This window comes from Hypomesus transpacificus, unplaced genomic scaffold (genome assembly GCF_021917145.1).
Source record: "Hypomesus transpacificus isolate Combined female unplaced genomic scaffold, fHypTra1 scaffold_111, whole genome shotgun sequence".
NCBI classification, from domain to species: Eukaryota; Metazoa; Chordata; class Actinopteri; order Osmeriformes; family Osmeridae; genus Hypomesus; species Hypomesus transpacificus.
The window spans coordinates 524185-545107 of NW_025813699.1; the positions used below are offsets into that span (position 1 = coordinate 524185).

General features: G+C 39.4%; 1 protein-coding gene across 9 annotated transcripts in view; it reads left to right on the forward strand.

Annotated features, from left to right (window-relative positions):
• The first annotated feature begins 1258 nt into the window (after positions 1–1258).
• Positions 1259–20923, forward strand: part of ppip5k2 (diphosphoinositol pentakisphosphate kinase 2) — a 101029-nt gene continuing 81364 nt past the window's right edge. For all 9 annotated transcript variants that reach the window (XM_047050378.1, XM_047050380.1, XM_047050381.1 and 6 more), the window contains exon 1: positions 1259–1386. The gene's annotated coding sequence lies outside the window, so the exon portion shown is untranslated. The remainder of the gene's footprint in view (positions 1387–20923) is intronic.

Below are 20923 nucleotides of genomic sequence, written 5' to 3' on the forward strand. Positions count from 1 at the left end.
ACGGACCATTTTTTAGCTTTGTTATCTAGTCTTTGGAGTTAGTCAATGTTATCATAATGCTGCGAGTCCAGGAAAACCCTAACCATCTCAATTAATTCTCCGTCCTTAGAAGGTTCTTCAAAAGAATGTAGACCTACTAGTGATGTGTCGTTCGTGAACGATTCGTTCATTTTGAACGAATCCTTATAAGGACTCGGGAGTAACGAGTCCTCTCAACGAGTGATTCGTTCATTTCCCGACTCGGTCTTTCTACGAGTCTTTGGATCATTTTTCACGTGACCTGCATAGGCTCTGTAGCTAGAGGAAACGAATGATTCGTTCCTTTCCCGACTCGGTCTTTCTACGAGTCTTTGGATCATTTTTCACGTGACCTGCATAGGCTCTGTAGCTAGAGGAAACGAATGATTAGTTCCTTCCCCGACTCGGTCTTTCTACGAGTCTTTGGATCCTTTTTTCACGTGACCCGCATTGTATTTTTTAGTAGAGGAAACAGTTTCCTTATTCCCTTTCGCGTGGCCGCTGTTTTAGTAAGACGTGAATGAATGATATTCGCTCAAGTCATCATACTGACTGGTTTTGTTATTTTTACTTTACCGTTACACTTACAGTTTAGTGCAGTGTAATTGTTTGACGTGATAATTAAATGCTAGTGTGATAATACATGACCAAATCATACAAACTCATGATACATTATTTTAATGCAGGAATTTATTTTGAAATAGTATTTGCTGGTGCACATGTCATGCACTAACCTACAGTGGACGTATAGGGGCTATACGTCCTTTGCAGTGGACGTATAGCCCCAAACCCCCCCCCCCCCCCCCCCCCTGAAATGAACAAATGACTCGAAAAAAGATTCGTTCATTTTACTGAACGAGATTCAAAGAACCGAATCAGTAAAAAGAACCGAACTTCCCATCACTAAGACCTACTTGCGTTCTCGGTGTTCTTCGGATTGATAAACAGCCATTCTCTGGTTAGGTCCTATATTTGTGGTGACAACAGCTGCGCAGGGGGCCCAATTAGAGTTTTTTGTCATGGGGCCCAAAATTCCTGGCGGCGCCCCTGGTAGTGGACACAGCAGTTTTTAGTTAATTCTGAGGGCATGACAGCTCATTATTAATCCAATTTTACTATCCAATTGACATTCACAAAGTAGCCCAAATGTGTGCAACAGCATCATCTTCACTTCATCGTCATGTGCAGCCTATCTATTTTGCAGGACGCTTCTTTCCCGCCCCTTTCAGTGACGACTCTAGACCAATGACGTTATCAGATTGCTGGTGCAGATTTTTTTTATTGCTAGCAAACCCCCGTGCTGTAGGCAAACTGTACAGTTAAGGACCGTTGGGACTAATTGCCTGATCATAAACAGAATACCTGAAGGTTGGTCATACTCATGTTTGCTTATTTGCTAAAATAATAATGTAATGTTTACATTGAAAAGGATTATCGAGGCTGTTGGGGTCATCCAGCTCGTCCTGGCTAACGACGTTAGCAATGCTACTTGGACTAGGTAGTAGTAGCAGTAGTAGCTAAGCCTGATAGTTTGGTTTCATGTTTTGAAGTCAGACTCACAATCATGCCCAGGTACTGTACTGTTATGCGACTAACCAGATTTATAGTGAACTTAGTCATAATGAGGGAATTTCCATATCAATATATCAATGTTAAATGTGGGAGAACTTTTGAATCTTATTACAGAAGGAAGCTTCCGAATTTACAAAAAATACTACATTAGAGCTACAAAGATTTGTGACATTCAAGCTTGAAACGCCCGCTAGCCACTAGCATTAGCATGTCTCACGAAATTCACCCAAGACAGTTCTCGTCTCCAACTGTGTAAACGGATGTAAAGGAAGACGAGTACACTCCTTTCCATCATACCCAGCCCCGCCGCCGCCAAATGTTTTACCCCAAGAAACGGAACTGACACTTGGCTGCAAACCAAACAAATATATTTATTCACACACAATGCTGCCATGTTCTTCTCCTCCACTCTCCTCTCTTTCTGCCCTCTCTCCTGTTACATTGTGCTCCACTGCTTCACTCTGTACTTGCACTTCACTCTGGTCTTGTACTTTACTCTGGTCTCCTCCTCAATCCACCACCAGCACTACTCCTGCCTGTTTGCTTCTGTCACCTGTCTAATATTTCATCAGGCAACCAGTAATGACATTGTAAAATATTGTAGTAGCCAAACATTTATATTTTTAAAGCATTGTGGGTATCTGATCGAAATAAAACCCCCAATGCAAATTAGCTAGGTTGTGTGAATTTAGGCTACCTGGTTATCTTCATCATCAGGCGTCTTCCTTTTCTTAGAGAAATATTTTAACAAACTCATCTGAAAAATAAGTAATGAATAATAGCGTTATGATTCAGAAAAGTTCACTACATTTCGGAGCAGGTTAATGTAATAATTTACTGTCTATTAGATAATATTGCACATATTTTCGTCCTATTTCCCCTAAAACAATGATGTTAGGCTACTTAAAGACACCCCTTCCACTCATAAAGTATGTTCTAAATGGCATAAATACTACCAATTCATAATTGACGTAACAACTTATTGTAAAAGGTCAGTAGCTTAGCCTATCGATTAAGGTAGGCCACTCTAAAGCACGTGTACAGTGTCTGCTTAATTTTATCTTGACATATAGGCTAATCATTCTGTAGCAAATAATAACAATTAACCCACTATTAATTACATTACCTTAATGCAGTGTAACTACTTCAGCATAATAATGCACCAAAAATACAAACGTGAGCAAGGGCGTTCAGCAATGGCTATCGAATCAACAGCCTAGGGGTGGGCGATATGGCCAAAATCTCCTATCACGGTATGATACATTTTATATCACGGTTACGGTATATATCACGGTATAGTAATTAATATAGTAAATAGTCAATTTAATTAAGAAATGGTACTATATAACCATACCGTACTTCATCATCACACTTGATTATTTATTACAAACAAAAACAACTGCCTCATGAGACAACACTTGAGTTAAAAACAAGACTCAAAGTTACTAGTACGAGCGTTCCGATTGGCTGATGCGCAGTCATGCAATCCGTGTGGTGACCTAGCACTTACAGCGCAATACGGATCCGTAATGCCCTCAGACAAACGGGGGGGGGGTTAAAAATAATTCCTTTGTTAACAATTTGTTACACAGAACTTTATTTTATTAAATATTCATCCACAGTTATTCACACCTTCACAAAATCAACCACAAACAAATAATTTCTGCATATGTAAGTAGCAACGCTAGTGCTAAATAACTATTTAACTGGTCGGCTCCATGACGCCGGGTAAGTAGGGGAACCTTCGATTAAGACATGTTCGTAGGTGCCTAGCGAAAAGTAGCCTGAACTTTCCTAGATCTTAAGGTAATGCTGAATGCTAGCTGATATAGCTGTCTGTCTTACTAGAACGGAGAATGTATGCATCGTTGCTAACGTGTGCTGAAGTTGTGACTATGTATGTGAGAAAAACGCGTAAGTGACAAAGAGACGGGGGGAGAGCAGGGAAAGGAAATGCAGCTGAAATAATTAATTGCATGTTTAAACTAAATAGTGTAAAAAAACAAAAAAAAACGAAACGCAATATGTGGCGGCCGGTGTTGATTCTGTGGCGCACCGTCACAAATAAGTCTGTGTGGGAAACACTGAAAAGTATACCGCGGTTGAAACGGTATAGCCAAATCTCTCCCGGAAGACACATTTTTACCATTGCACGGTATATACCGTCTTACCGCCCAGCCCTAGAACCGACATTGAACGCTCCTAGCGAGCTGTGCTGTAGTAAACATGGAGATGTAGCCTCAAGTTGATAGTTGTTGAATGGTAAGCTAACTCTAGCTTACATAGCTTACACACTACTTTAGTTGTAGGCTCAACAAGTTTACCATCAACTGACCAAAATCCGAAATATTTCCAGACATCACTCTTTCGATTTTTTGGGGGTTACAAACACTTTCTCTGCTGCGGTCAAGCTGGGTTCTACACTTTCTGCCATCTTCCACACAAGTCAACTGTCAGCAGTAAAGCTGAGGCGCGCGCCAACCCTCAAAGCAGACAGATTCTTTTTTTTTTACATTCGAATATACATTTTCACATTCGAATTTCAGTTTTTAGCCACTATTCGAATATATATTCGAATATAGAATATTTGTTGACAGCCCTTGTGATTCACAATTCTTGTGATTTCAATATGTATATGACACATTTCTGAGCGTGACTTAAAGGCCATAGTGCAGGTTAAACATCACTGTTGATAAATGGGTATATGAAGCACTCAAGAAATGTATATCATACAAAAAATCTCTAAATGGTGTCTCTAAATGGTGTTAAAGGTTTTTGGTGTTAGCATTAGCATATTAGCGCAATTTGGTGATGACGTCACGTTGGGGAGACGTGGAGGAGACTAGGCATAGATATCCTTAGACAAAATATCTATGGAAACTAGCCCTCAGATTAGTACTAGAACTATGGCGAATGACAGCTACTCACCAGGACGCTTCACCAACTCCACTCATTCTCCTCGGACCATCTAACTACATAAAACATTTACACAATTTCTACAGAACGAAACACTTTCTGTTATGTACGCTGTTGCAGCTTCGTCCCAAGATCTCTACAGACCATGCAGCTAATTTAATGCTCAACACTTGAACACGGGCTTATTACTTGAAAGAGGAACTACAGATGGTACAATTTATAGGGGAAATTGTAGGGCGTGCGTCCGTTGCAGATGGGTCAGTTTATTATTAAACAAGCCAAACCCCTTTTGAAACTAGCTATTTTACCAACGTTGTCACCAGCAGTATTTTTCAGATGGAATCGCGATTCAAACAGTACCATCTGCTAACTGAAAATATGCAGCCAAACACGTAAATAAGCTTGATATTTATTTAGGAGGAAATGCTCATTCAAAAAAAGTTTGCTGGAAGCGATCATTGTCAGTAAAAAAAGCCGACCCTTTGGTCTCAGTCTAGAGCCCTGCATGGAGAAGCTGCGAGCCAGTTAGCCTAGCTGATGTTGCTAGCCAAACTATACTGAATGTGCCGGAAATGAAAAACGTTTCTTTTGGGAAAGTTTAGCCTGTGGCATTGAAGACAGCGACGCACCACAGAAGCTTGAGTTTAAATACATTATTTAATGTGACATTACTTACTGCACATGCAAGTCTTGAATTGCTTAAATGTATGATGCTGCCAGTACACCACGGCACGATAGATAGTACTTAAGCTACTAGTACTGTACAACAGTCTATCCCATAGAAGAAAAAAAAAGATTAAAAAAGAATTTCGAATGTGAAAATTAATATTCGAATGTAAAAAAAAAAAAAAAAAAAAAAAAACTAACCCTGGCGTTTTCACGCTTTGCACATGCTTACAGCAACTAATTTCCCATGTGTATAACGTACCGAGAAGTAAATCATGGAATTTGCTTTACAGCATCTTTAACGATAACATATGTGATCGTTCGAAAGCGGGCCCCACAGAGTACCGTCACACGTGTAATTCTGAACATTCCAACCGACTATTTTCCGATAGACAAAAAATATATGACAAACGCTATAGTATGGCTTCAAAATGTACAATTAGGAGGCCAACAAGTAACACTAGCAGGTAGTAGCATTGCTACGAGTATTATGCTAGGTTGCTAGGTAACAGAAGCTAACCAAAGCTTGCTAGCTTCCGTTTTGGAAAATAACTCACTCTGGTGGAAGCGTCGGTAATATTTAGAACTCACTCCTCCAATAGGTTAAGGGCAATTCCAGCGTTATGGATGTGACATTTGTACTCAAAATGACAAGAAAAATATATCAGTAAAACAAAGCTTCTTACAATATTTAAATTAGTCATGCATATTCTGAAAGTACTCAATGGGTAGAATAGAGTAGGAAAACAATTTTTTGCAAAAAATATTTTTCAGACACAAAATTATTACAAAAACACCTGCGTTATGGATGTGTGATGACAGTCATTTTTCTGGAGACTGTACTTTTTTCTGTAACTCTGTGAACCCTTAAGTCTAATGTAGAAAGTTTGATATTGACATGATCATGGAGTTTTAGGTAAATATAAAAATTGAATTTTTTTAAACATTTAGTCTTTTATGCAGACTTTTATGAGGAAAAACCTGCGTTATGGATGTGACATTATTCTGTTATGGATGTGACATGTCTGAAATACACACAGAATCTGTTGGGAAATCAAGAATCAAACTTTCACAGCGCTTTTCACATCTAAAATAACTTGTGAAATAGTTTTGAGAAAAATTAAGAAAACCATCTGAAATGTCACTGGAGATTTTTAAGATGGCCACCAAAATAGCATTGATAATGACATTTTGGTTCCTATTTTAACAATCTGAAACGTTAGTATCAAAAAGTGAAATGCAAGTGACTTTGTGGGCGGGACTCCGGCGCTGTTGCTATTATACCGGCTGTTGCTAATATACTGCTCATTCCCTAATTTACAGACTTGCGTCTGTGAAGGGAAAAATCCGCTTTCCGTTGAGTGCAATTTTTTAATTTTTTTATATTTGTCTTTTTTGGGAAGCCAGCATTTCGGATATGACGTTTGAACGTCATGGATGTGACGCGTCTGGACCAGTCTTCTGCAAATAACATAAAACGCTTACATGAATAGTGATTTTCAACATTAAACTATTAATCAAGCACTGAAATTAAAAACATTGAGTTACAAATAAACTGTGTGAAATACCCCCAAAACACAGTCAATGACCCCTTTAAGACATCTTTGATCGAAGCTGTCAACTCTACCTCAGCTTGATCCGACAGGTAGCGCCAGCAAATTACAGAGCGCCGCCTTAATTGCCTAAACCAATCGAGTCCCTTGAGCACTTTCGAGTTGCCTCTCTAGTAGGAAGTAAATATTACAAAAATGGAGCGGGGATCGAGGTTATGGCAAAGACAGTTACGGCAAGACAATTACTCTTATCTTCCGAATAAAAGTACCCCCCGGAATAAAAGTACCCCCCGGACAAATCCTCAAAATCTAATAAAAGTACCCCCCGGAATAAAAGTACCCCCCGGAAAATTGCCAAATCAGCACGCAAACTGTCCATATGCGATCAAAATGTGTTCCTATCAGTGTAAGTGCGCATCTTTTGCAATCAGTCACTTGCAATCAGGAGTAGAAATGGACAGCAAATATACCATTGCTAGGAAAAAACTTAAAAACCTGTAGTTTGGAAATACATAATCATTAGACATTTTCTAAAAAGAGGCTGTTACAAATATATGGTAGTTTTCCTCAAAAACTTACAGTCAACATGACTGCAACATAACATGAAAACCACTGGACACACTTAATTACAAAGTAAAAAAAGAGGCTGTCTAGTTACAAACATACATGTACTAGTACTATCACTTTTCCTTAAACAGCTTACAGTCAACATGACAACCACTACCAAATAAAGCATTGCTAGGAAAATACTTCAATGCATGTAGCTTGGAAATACATAGTTACAAATCTGTCAAATAACAAACATGCCATGACTACTGGTATACAGTACCTCAACAAACTTATAGTAGACACGACTGCCGCGCAGCACAATTGCAGGTGCTGTGATATTTCTAATGACATCATCTCGCAGCACCTCATATTCCGCGTCTTGTGCGGCATACAATCCTAAACTTGCACCAGTACTAGTTACACCTTCAAAGTATCTACTGTACTTGAGTTTGCAAAATATAAAAAAGTAAATGCCCTGGGATTTCTATTTGACGATGAGAGGGTCGTTGTCTATAGGTTGTGACTGTCATGCTGGTGTACTGAATGGGAACCGTTATGTGAGTGTACAGTAGCTAGAGCTAACATCCGAGCCATAATGAGGCTCTCGCTAACATTTACTAGCTTGCACTGACAACCAGTTGGTAGCTAATGTCGTTGGCTAATGTTAGCTACTTGCCAGTAGCTAGCTAGCTAACGTTTTCACATCAAAGAGTTCAAATTCCGAAAAAAGTGCATGGAATTTTCTAAAATTATGTCTCGATTCCCCCCCCCCCCCAAAAAAAATAAACGTACCGTCCAAAATAAGAATGTACCGGGTGGATTTTTCGGGTAAAAAAAATAAACGTACCGGTACGTTAATTCGGAAGATGAGAGTAGGCTACTCGATATTTCAGTATCACTGGAGAAGATGTCGATCGTTGAAGATATGTTAAGGCTATATCATGTTACCCATCAGGGCTCGACATTAAGGCTTGTCCGCTTGTCTGGGACAAGTGGATATTTTGTAGGGCAAGTGGAAGAGAACTTTACTTGTCCCACTGGACAAGTTAAAACTCAAACAAAATAAAATGCTATGTTACTTCACGTTATGTTCCATTGTCTGTTTTACCGATTTCATTTGACCGAATTCTGCATTAGCAAAACACAAAATAAGTGGCTTCGTCCCAAGATCTCTACAGACCGTGCAGCTAATTTAATGCTAAACACTTGAACGAGGGCTTATCACTTGAAAGAGGAATTATTTACTGTGTCATCTCAGTTACACTATCAGGGCTTTAAAAAACTGTGACTTGCTCAAGTAGGCAAATGGCTAGTAGAACATAATATTTCATAATAAATTCAGTAAATCAAGCAACGCTTTAAGACCCAGTGAAATGTTATACAGCTAACGTTAGCCAGCATCGCCACGACAATGGCTAACTCTACTTCGGTAGGCTATCCTCAGTATTTGCAAGCTATCTAACCTTATACTGTATCTGAAATAAGACAAATAGCCCCGAGACAAGCTTTCACAGGTGTTCGCACCTTGTCCATTACTGTTTACATTGTTAGCAGGACTACTTGGTTGGCTGCCTTCTCAGCGTGAGAAGTACAAGGTTTGGCGTGAGAGCCTGTGAGCCAGGGCGATTCTAGGATCAGACCTCTAGGGGTGCTCAGCCCCCAATTAGAATGTGACATGAATACAGTGCCTTGCAAAAGTGCTAAACCCCCTTGCTAACATAAAACCCTAATTTCACTTGATAACAATTAATAGATGTATGTATTATTATTCAAAATATTGAATGAATGAAAAAACTAAGGATGTCCCTTTCTTCATGAACTACCAGCATCAAATGATAATAAAGAATAATATATTTTTGTATTTATTATGTTTTTGGGGGTGCTTGAGCACCCCTAAAAAGGGTCTAAAATCGCCATTGGTGTATAGCCTACTTTACAGTTGAATATTAGCAGATATTTAACTATGTACATTCAACCAATACAAATGCTGCTAACGCTTGCCTGGTACATCACTGCCAACGCTAGCTAACTAGAAATGTCAACATAATTATTTTTTTAAATAAAATGATCTTTACCCGGACAAGTGACTTTTGTGTATGGACAAGTGAAACGTTAATGTACTTGTCCAAAGGACAAGTGCCTCAAAAAGTTAATGTCGAGCCCTGCCAATGATTCCGACTATAATCATGACTGGAATGTCTGTTTCACTGAAACACGTCGGTGAAAGGGGTTATAACAGCCGAAAACACGATTGTCAGCTTTGCCGTTTCATTTGAGAACATTTCCATTGTGTTGGGAACAGTGTATTGTGTAGCGTCCTATAACATCACGTCCATAACACATTAAAGTTTTTAAAAGTAACAAAGGGGCAAGATGTGTTAATTAAACTAACCATTGGTATAAATAAGCTTTGCACAGAAACTTTGGATGTTGTAGCATCGGCACTGTTTGATAGGCATAAACTTATTTTACAAAACGTTACGGACGTGACTTGGCCATGGAACTCACTGACTCATAAACAAGAGGCTTAATGCATTTAAGGTGTTGTGCTTTTAACTCAAGCTGAGCATACACAATGCTCCATCATTCCCTTGTCAATCAGGAAAATGCTAAATGGCAACATTTTATTAAAAACTGGAGTCCATTTACCCCGTTCTTGAAATGGTACAAAACGGCCATTTGACAAATGTTTTTTTTGTATGAGTGCACAACTTGTATATTATGTAAAAGAGTGCAATTGTCTATAAATTTAAATCAGAGTGGTAACATGCAACAAAATATAGACCTAAGTGAACATTTTAACAATGGTTATATTTGTGTGGGCAAAATTTGCTATTTTTTCTATGGTAAGGGTGACCTTTGCATGGAATTGCCCTTAAGTTAACTGGTGATTTTTGTTGTTTGTATCTTCACCTGCTAGCTGAATTGCACGTGGCTGTTGTAGGGCTGGGCGGTATGACGGTATATACCGTGCTACGGTAGAAATGTGTCTACCGGGAGATATTTGGCTATACTGTTTCAACCGCGGTATACTTTTCAGTGTTTCCCACACAGACAAATTTGTGGCGATGCGCCACAGAATTCACACATATTGCATTTCGTATATATTTTTTTTAACACTATTTAGGTTAAACATTTCCTTTTTCTGCTCTCTCTCTGTCACTTACGCGTCTTTCTCACATACATAGTCACAACTTCAACCCACCTTAGCAACGATGCATACATTCGCCGTTCTAGTAAGACAGACAGCTATATCAGCGAGCATTCAGCATTAGCTTAAGATCTAGGAAAGTTCAGGCTACTTTTCGCTAGGTACCTACGAACATGTCTTAACCTGTCGAAGGTTCCCTTTTGTTCTTTTGGTGAGAAGTCTCAGGAGCTAGCTACTTACCTGGCGTCATAGAGCCGACCAGTTAAATTGTTATTTAGCACTAGCGTTGCTACTTGCATGTGCAGAAATTATTTGTTTGTGGTTGATTTTGTGAAGGTGTGAATAATTCTGGATGAATATTTAATAAAATAAAGTTCTGTGTAATTGTTAACGAAGGAATTATTTTTAACCCCCCCCCCCGTTAGTCTGAGGGGCATTATGGATCCGTATTGCGCTGTGAGTACTAGGTCACCACGCGGATTGCATGACTGCGCATCAGCCAATCGGAACGCTCGTACTAGTAACTTTGAGTCTTGTTTTTAACTCAAGTGTTGTCTCATGAGGCAGTTGTTTTTGTTTGTAATAAATAATCAAGTGTGATGATGAAGTACGGTATGGTTATATAGTACCATTTCTTAATTAAATGGACTATAGTTACTTTATCAATTACTATACCGTGATATATACCGTAACCGTGATATAAAATTAATCATACCGTGATAGGAGATTTTGGTCATATCGCCCACCCCTAGTCGGTTCTATACTGTAAAACTTCAATTAATGTTAATAATATTTTTTTCAATCACTGAATGAAGCCTGCCATTTTTGGGACAAGAATCGTGACCTTAAATTGCTTGCACAAAACTCTTGATCAGAACTCAGCATTTGTTCATTGTTGTCGTTCATTTTACACCACTATGCGCAGTGAGCGAGACGGTGCGGGAGAGAGAGAGAAAGAAAGAGTGCGTGTGTGAAAGCGAGAGGCCAAGGTCTGCAGTCTTGGCCATTAGTAAATGTACTTCTTTTGTGTGGTAATATGTTGTTAAATATGTTTAAACTTAAATAAATTAGGCCTACCTACAGTATACAAGTAGTTGTATCTCGTTGTATTAATTTGTCCTGTTATTGACGTGCCTAATGCCCATTTACCTCTCCTGCGATGCTTCGCTGCTAAGACAAAGCTATTTACTATTGTGTAATTGAGAGTGTCCTAACCAGTTGTATTAGTGTGTGGTTTGATAATCTCACTCAAAAAGAGAAGAAGGCTTTGAATAAAGTGGTTCGTTCAGCCAGCAGAATTATTGGCTGCACTTTTCCGCTCCTGGAGTTCACATATAAAGCTAGACTATTGAATCGAGCTTTACAACTGGCTAATGCCTTAGGCCATCCAGCAGGGGCTTTCTTTGAGATGTTTCCCTCAGGGAGAAGGTATCGTTCTGCCAAATGTTCTACTGATCGCCATTTACACAGTTTCTTTCCACAAGCTGTGATTGCTTTGAACAAAGCATCTTAAACTAGGCACTTTAAATTAATTTATGTATGGTTTTCATTGTACAGCATTTTTATATTGAGCATTTTTTATATTGAGGCTTCATGTGGTTTTTATGTTGTGTCCTCTGATGTGTTGACTTTGCACTTTGAGCTACTTGCGCACATTTTTTCCAATGCAGGTTACACTGCAAATGGCTAATAAAGTGAATCTGAATCTGAAAAGTGGGAAATAAATCCACAGGAGTTGTAGTCCTGATGTTAAGAAGTGCTTCTCTTGTTAGAGAACCCCCGGAAATCTTGTCAGAACACTGAATTAACAGACAAAACAAGACAGAACAGAGCACACCTAGCTACCGCGGCTGCCATCGTCGGCGCCATCTTGAATCTAGCTAGCTAGATTATGTACACTTTAAGCTAAATGTACGTGGGTCAATGACAAATAAGGTTTCTAAAAACGCATTTTTACAAGTGTTTTCAAAATGGATTTCATGCATATTTTTACATCTGCAGCAGTGTGTCTAAGCAACTTTTGTTATTTAAATATATTTCAAAGCGGTTAAATTCCTTTTTTTCCAAAATATGTCAGGTGGCGGAACCAAATATTTGTTATTATATATTTATTTTCCGACTATTTATTTTAAGTGAATTATTTTCACAAGTATCCATTAGAATGTTTATAATCCCTAACACATAATAATTTTGAGTTGGTGTTTTGTACTTAACAATTTAAGATCATTGCATTCTAGTGGCCCGGTATTTAGTATCTTTAGCATCCGATTTTCACATTTAAAGACAAAAAAATTATTCTACAAATCTACAAATGAATGCATTCAGCATAATAGCTATTCACATCATATATATATATATAACATGCCGAAAAACTAAATTATTTTCATTTGAGAAAATTGACATTGTGTTGTGAACAGTGTATTGTGAAAATTAACATTGTGTAGCGTCCGTAATGTCACGTCCATACAACACATCATTAGAGTTTTTTAAAGCAACAAAGGGGAAAGATTTGTTAAACTAACCATTGGTATAAATAAGCTTTGCACAGAAACTTGGATGTTGTAGCATCGGCACGTGACTTGGCCATGGAACTCACTGACTCATAAAGGCTTAATGCATTTAAGGAGTTGTGCTTTTAACTCAAGCTGAGCATACACAATGCTCTATTATTCCTTTGTCAATTAGGAACATTTTAACATTTTATTGAAAACTGGAGTCCATTTACCCCTTTCTTGAAATGGTACAAAACGTTTTTTTGCACGAGTGCACAACGTGTATATTATATAAAAGAGTGTAATTGTCTATACATTTCGATCAGACTGGTTCCATGCAACAAAATATAGCCCTAAGTGAACATTTTAACAACAGTTATATTTGTATTCTATCTATGATAAGGGTGACCTTTGCATGGAATTGCCCATATGGCATGTGTACCAATATACAGTAAACAAAGCCGCTGTTTTGCCACCTGACGCTGGTTGCGCCACCTGACTTTTGCAACTAATTTCAAATTAAAAAGGCTTCTACCTGGACGCCTGTTTTAGCTTTCACCATTGCTAGGAAATTAATACACATCACTTTTAACTTGAATAAAGAGTTTTGTGGTAAAACATTTTTTTCCTTGTTATATATTGGTTGTACCACCTGAAGTGTACCAGCCTACCTATGAGGTAAAAGTAGCTATTTTTATCAATATTTGAGAGAGCTCTACAAACCTTTTCACTCAATAACTCGGGTCATTTGAGGTCCTCTAGATGATGCAATATCCTGTTTACTGTTTAACCCGTTTCCCATGTTTACAGTTGTGCCACTCTGACATTTGAGAACATAAAAATGACCGGACAAAAGTTATTCAGTTAACTCAATGGCTTAAACTATTGGTATTTAAAAAATGTGGTTCATTAAAAAGGTTTCAAACATAAAATCATGCCAAAGTATTTTATTTTGAATTTGTTATCATTAAAATATATTTTTGTATAGTTTTCTTAGTCCCCTTATTTGCATGGACAGTTGTGCCACCTGACATTCTGGAGGTTTGAGATGCCAAAGCATAAAATTATATTTATTATTTGAATGTACTGAAATGTATTACAAATAATTAGGTTTTAACCCATAAAGACCCGGACCCATTTCTACAGCAAGGCAAATTATGGGGGGCATAAAACATATTAAATAGAGCACATAGAACACATTTCTCAAATAATTTTCAAAATTGTGCCAGTAGGTGACAAAGATCTCAAAAGTGACCTAGATGTCACTTCGGGCTTAAAACAGTTAAATTATATGTTACACCTTAATCTGAATCTTTTGAAATGTATCAGCCTGAGAATGTATTTCTTTGTCTTTTTATTTGTATATCCTCAGATCAACATCCAACAACATAAATACCATCTGAATAATATAAATAACATTTGTAATTCCACAATGAATAACCTAAAAGCTCAACAACTTTTGTGGAATTTGTAACAAATTTGTTTCTGGGCAAAGTAGAAATATAGACCAGAGCTTGAACGTTTATGTGTATGCCTAGGCAAAATGGTATGTTTTGAAACAGTTTCTCTCTTCAGTGAAGCAGAGACGCACGTCACATTTCTCGCACACGGTGGTGGTTACATTGGTTTTGCAGATTTTACAGCGGCCACGCTTGGCACATTTCACAGGCCAGTGTGAAACCTGGTCCAGACGAACATCATCAGGCACTCCGACACGGACTCTCTTGCGAGGTGCTGATGGAGATGGGGTTCTGCTGTCGAGTGATGGGCGCCCCCTTTGTGCCTGGATGAGGATGAGGCTAGTTGCCACCTCTGCCTGGAATCTTCTTTGATTTAGTGGCCTCTGATCAAGCAGCTTGCAGTCACGGCGGTAGGTCAGCCACGCGTTGACCAGGGCTAGCATGATGATGTGCCAGAACAGGTAGATGTACCACCTCCGTGACCTCATTTTGTATTTGTACCTGGCAATACATCCATCAATGAGGTCAACCCCCCCCATGAAGGTGTTGTACTCTTTGACGATGTGTGGCCGGTTGACGTCAAGGAATGCCTTCTCTTGTTTGCTCCAGCGGCGAGCTTTGTCTTGTGGTTCCACTGCTGTGTGAGAAGAGATCAAGGTGACCGGTCTGTTGTCATACCACTTTACAATGGCCATGGATCCCTCTTTCTCAACCCTGGAATCGAAAGATCCTCTGCCTCTCTTGGCTAAACTCTTGTCATCCTCAAGCTGACATCCAGACAAGCGATTGCTGCGGAGTGTTCCTGTAATACATAAACAATAAGACAAAATGAGTGACAAAACTAGAAACAAAAACAAGACTTGTATGTCAGTGTGCATAAGTGTGTCAGTATGTGTGTGTGTGTGCGTGCGTGTGTGTCTGTTACCCGTGTAGAAGATCTGCCGCTGAAGAAGCTCAAGCACCAGTGGTGCTGAAGAGAACAGGTTGTCAGCGAACACTTTGTAGGTCTGGCCTGGTGGAAGAGTTTCACACAGCTTGAGCACCACGTCTCCTCCCATGCCAAATGTGGTTCTTTTCCCAGTGCCACCTTCATACACCTGAAAATCACAGAGGATTCCTGTGGAAGTGCAACGGGCCCAGATCTTGAATCCCCAGGGGTGGGGCTTGCTCTTGACATACTGCCTTATTGGGCTGCGCGTTCCTCGGAAAGACACCATTTGTTAATCGATAGAGTTGTACTCTTCTGGGGTGATCTGAAGACATTGTTTGCGGAACATATCAAGCCATGGACGGATCTTCCAGCATTTGTCCCCTTCTTGCCTGTTTGATGAATCCGTATTGTCAGCGAAGTGGAGAGATGCAAGGAGGGTCTGAAAACGGTTGCGTGACATGTTATCAGCTACCATGGCACACCTTGTGTTGTTTTCCCAGTAGGTACGGTTTCCTGGAAGCTGGCAAAGACCCATGCGCAGGTACATGCCAATTAGGATTTCCAGCTCCTTGACTGTGGTGTTCACATTCTTGAGCGTGTCAGTAGTTTGGACACTGTACAGATTGGTTTGCTCCATCAATGACTCTATCATCTCTTTTGTAATGAACCTCCTGAAGTACTGCAGGGGAGTGGGAAGCTCGTCTGGAGGTGTGACACTCTCTCCTTTGAACGTGCAGTCAGGTGCTTCAAAAGGTTTCTTTCTCCAAGAGAACATATTTTTTTGGCCAGTAGGATGTTTCTTGGTTGAGGTACTTGGTTGAGGTACTTCTTTTGGTTGAGACACTTCCCCCTCTGGTTGAGGTATATCACCTTCTGACTCACATTCAGACTCACTTGACTCCTGATTCAAAGGAGCGTAATCTGGATCTTCAGCAAGATCGTCTTCATCCGAGCTGGTACCACCAAATCCCTCAATCTCACTTTCATCTCCATTCTGAATCATGTCCAGAATCAACTGGCTATGCTTATTCAAATCCCATTTCTTTTCCCTGTTCATCTAGAGAGAAAAAAATGTAAATATTCATGCCTTGCAGCTGATGTCATGATGTAGTCCTAGACTTGCCATTTTAGTAGCTAGCTACCCAACGGGTCTTATTGCAACACATGAATAAAATTATATAACTGATATTGTTTAATTAAGCTAGAATAAACAATATATAACTAAATATAATTGAATCAGCCAAGTAAACTGATCATATCATGATTATTTTTCTTAATTTGACACATAAGTCACGACAATTTTTTTCGACAGTTTTTAGTCTAATTGCCCGATGTGACATCCGTGTCACACCAATATTCACTTGATCGTTAAAAAAAAGTTCTTCAAGATATGTGTAAACAATGGTTTATTTCTTAACAAACAGCATGATATTTAAACATTGCAATTCATGAATTAGATAATTCTTACCTTTTAGCCTCTGAAAAAGCAACTTCAAATTCGCTAGGTAGCTGGTTTTTCCAAATGCTACTTTCAGTCAAGTTCGATCGGTTGGTATGGAAACACATGATCACCGCATTGGTCACATGACCTATCATAAATGTGCTATAGGTGTTACTCTGGGACTTCAACAGTGAAAAATCAAGGATTCATTTAACATGGAACCATCCAGGGCATTCATAGGGCGTGTGACACCTGTGTCACCGTGGGTAAATTGAAACTTTTCATGAATTGAAACTTTTCATGAATTGATTACATAAAAAACAATGAAATAATTTACTCGGACACCAAAATATGCATGTCATGTCAATGACCGCCTTGTTTGTCCAATTCGGTCGATTGTGGAAGAATGTCGAATGTTTTTTAGTTACGGAGAGCAGTGTTTCCCCTATGTAGATTTTTCCGTGGCGACCCGCCACGCTTAAATTTCTGCCGCCACGGTATCAGAATTAGAGCTGTACAAAATTTAGGCCGTCTATCAGCCGTGATTGTTAGAGCGCATGTCGGAGAATAGCACAGACGCGCTTCACAGCGCAGTTGAGATTGCGCGTATGCGTCCTTGAGAACTGTAAGTCGTATAACTTATGTTTTCAGTTCATTAAAGCCTGTTATTGTATTAGTCTATAGTTCTTGCAAATTTAAATTAAGTTAACTGGTGATTTTCGTTGTTTGTATTCTTCCCCTGCTAGCGAAATTGCATGTCTGTTGACTCGATAGCGATTGCTGCCCTTGCTCACGTTTGTATTTTAGGTGCATTTTTATGCTTAAGTAGCCTAGTTTTAATGAATAAATAGTGTGTGGGGGGGGGGGGAGACCTGACCTGCCCCCACTGCTAAAACAAATCCAAGGGGAAACACCGGAGAGGAGTATCCAGGCATAGCCGTGTTTCCCATACATACACTAATTTGTGGCGGTGCGCCACAGAATCAACACCGGCCGCCACACATTGCGTTTCGTAAAAAATGTTTTATCGCTATTTAGGTTATTCGTTCAGCTGCATTTCCTTTCCCCTGCTCTCCCTCCGTCTCTCTGTCACTCATGCGTCTTTCTCACGTATGCACACAGTCACAACGTCAGCACACGTTAGCAAACATAATAGCATACATATGCCATTCTAGTAAGACCGACAGCTATATCAGCGAGCCTTCAGCATTAGTGCCGTAGCTAAAAGTCGAGGAAAGTTGAGGCTACTTTTCGCTAGGTACCTTACTCACATTACATTTAGTCATTTAGCAGACGCTCTTATCCAGAGCGACTTACAGTAGTCGAAGTTTCCCCTTCGTTCTTTTGGTGAGAAGTCTCAAGATCTAGCTACTTACCCGGCGTCATGGAGCCGACCAGTTAAATAGTTGTTTAGCACTAGCGTTGCTACATGCATAATGCACAAATGATATGTTAGTTGTTGTTAATTTTGTGAAGGTGTGAATCATTTTGGATTAATATGTAATGTAACAAATTATTAACAAATTAACTGTGTAACTAATTATTAACGAAGGAATTATTACGACCCCCCCCCCCCCCCGTCTGACAACTCCCACCCCTCCCCGCCACAATTAGATTTCTAATCTGTGGGAAACACTGCATAGCGCTAGCTACTTTTGGGGGAGAGGAATTCTGGTTTCCCCCATGTTTCCACTAATCACTATAATGGTCATAACTTTTAATCAAAACATGATATTTCTAATCTCTCTTCTTTTCTATATTGCCCACAGATTTGTGGATATTCCACCTACTCAAAGTATTCCTCCATCTTGCAATTAAAGTGGTTAAAAATTAAGTTGTCTGATGAGGTATGGTGGATGGAGAAGATTTTTGTAAAAAATAATTTCCAACTCTTTATTCAAAAACAGAACTGACAGTGCAAATTCACAGTGCAAAAAATCTTAATGCACACAATTTTGAAAAAGTTATTAATATTAACGTGGATTTAATGCTATTTTCCAATTTATTTCAATTTTGTTTAAAACTTTATTGAAAATTGAAAGGTTGTGGAAGTAGGCCAGACTTTATTAGAATAATCTGGTGTATTTTAAGATCTTTTGACACAATTTTGAAAAAAAGTTAAGATTTGCGAGGATTGAGCAGTACACTATGCGTGCAAGTGTGTTTCTCTTCACTCGTGTTTCTTCTTGCTGCGTATCTTTTACTGTCTGCGGTGACTCAATAAACGGACTCCGGTCCGGATCCGGACCACAATACCTAAACGCAATTCATTGGTGCGTGATTTTGTGCTATAGCCTATATTTTTTTCCTACTAGATGTGCTTTATATCTTCCGTGTCCAATCTAAAGCTCCAATCAGGAGCTGTAATAACTGTAATCACCATGACGACTCACTCACTCAACGTTGGCCGCAACCTCTGTGGTTAACGCAGGTTCTGTGTGTCATTCGCAACAACGCAGGCTAATCGATCCGCTAACGGTAGCTAGCCTACCTGTTTCTTCCTCAGCAAAAATCACGGTGTGACAAAACCCAGCGCAAAAAATAATAATCCGAAAATCGCAATTTTCTGACAGAATGGACTGACAAGTACGCATTTGTGTTGCCGGTGGGGAGCACAAAACCGATGTGATTATTCTGCAATGAGACGGTTGCCCTTGTCAAAAGTAGTAGAGCTAACGTGAAATGTCACTATGACACAAAGCATAGACACTTTGAACAAAATTACCCCCAGAACTCTGGTCTATGGGAGAAAGATGCCCAGGGGCACGGGCACAGGCACTGTGCCCTCCTAAACCTAAGTCAATTTTGAATGGGAGTCAATGGGAGGGGTAAGGGCCAGAAAAATAAAGCATGGTCCGTTCCAGACCCTGGACTGAATGGAAATTTGGTGAGTGGACCTTTTGAGTTTCTAATTGAGTACCCCTGTTTTAGGGGAAGCCGAGCTTCCCTTGTAGTCCTACTGTCATGGATTTTATTAGGAAGGTGACCAAGGCATACACAGCTTGTGGCAAGTAGAACAAACTACCTCTCAAAAGTAAGAACCTACCAGGGCTCTACAGTGCGAGCATTTCACTCGCATTTGCGCCTAAAAACATGTATTTGTGAACTTGAAAAATAATTTACCAGCACAGTGCGCGAGTGACGGGCTGTTGTCAATACACGGAACAAAAGCGTGATGAAGTGAAGCACCATTGATTTCACATGCAAAGCAATTGACGGAGTCGCGACTCCATGATGTGAACATAGCATAATGACGCGCGAGCGATGATTCGTAACCAATGGGCCTGAGCCATATAAAAAGAGAGTTACAACACTCTGTGATCTCGCCGACACAGGATCACTTGGTTCAAGTAGCTCGCAAAAAAGCCCACTGCTGGCAACCTGTTTGGTTTTCAACAGGACAGACAGTAGCAGCATCTCGATTTACTGACATTTCCGGTATATTAACACATATCAATTGGTTACTGGTGTGTTGTATTATGTATATGTCTGATACTTTATCAACATTTATGTATTACATTAACTTGTAACACTACGCAGCAATATTGTCAAGCAGAGCTGGAAATGGCTATGCTAGGTACCATACTGTAGCTCACACCAGCTACATTTAAGACAAGAAAGGAGTTTGTAAATAGAATAGAATATACAAGGCAACCAATTGCATTCAATAAAACATTTTATTATGCAATATGTCCAGTGAGAGGGTCATTTGTTTTTAGTGAGTGGACCTGAAATTCCTGCTGAGCGTTGACAACTAGCTGGACGATAGGTCAGATGTGCTAGCTCTAATCAGATGTGCATTTAGAATCTAACAAGCTATGTCTTACAATACACTTGAAGTAAAGCTTGCTATATAAAATTTGGGCAAAAAAATGCGTCCGGCAAGGATTCAAAAATTGTCCGGGATTTTGCCTCGTCGGAAATTTGTGTTTCTCTGGGTCTTTCACAAACTATTACACCAGTCATGTTCAGTGTTACGAAGCAAGTTAGCTGGTAAATTGATCAAATTACTGTATTATTTTAATATCATTTTCAAAATCAGCTAACTTGATTCGTAACATTGAACATGAATGGGGTTGAATGTTAGGGACTATAGGTCGCAAATTACACGCTTTACTTCTGCCTTCTTCGATTAGACTACAATGGAAGTCTATGGAAGTGTCCCAACTCTCTT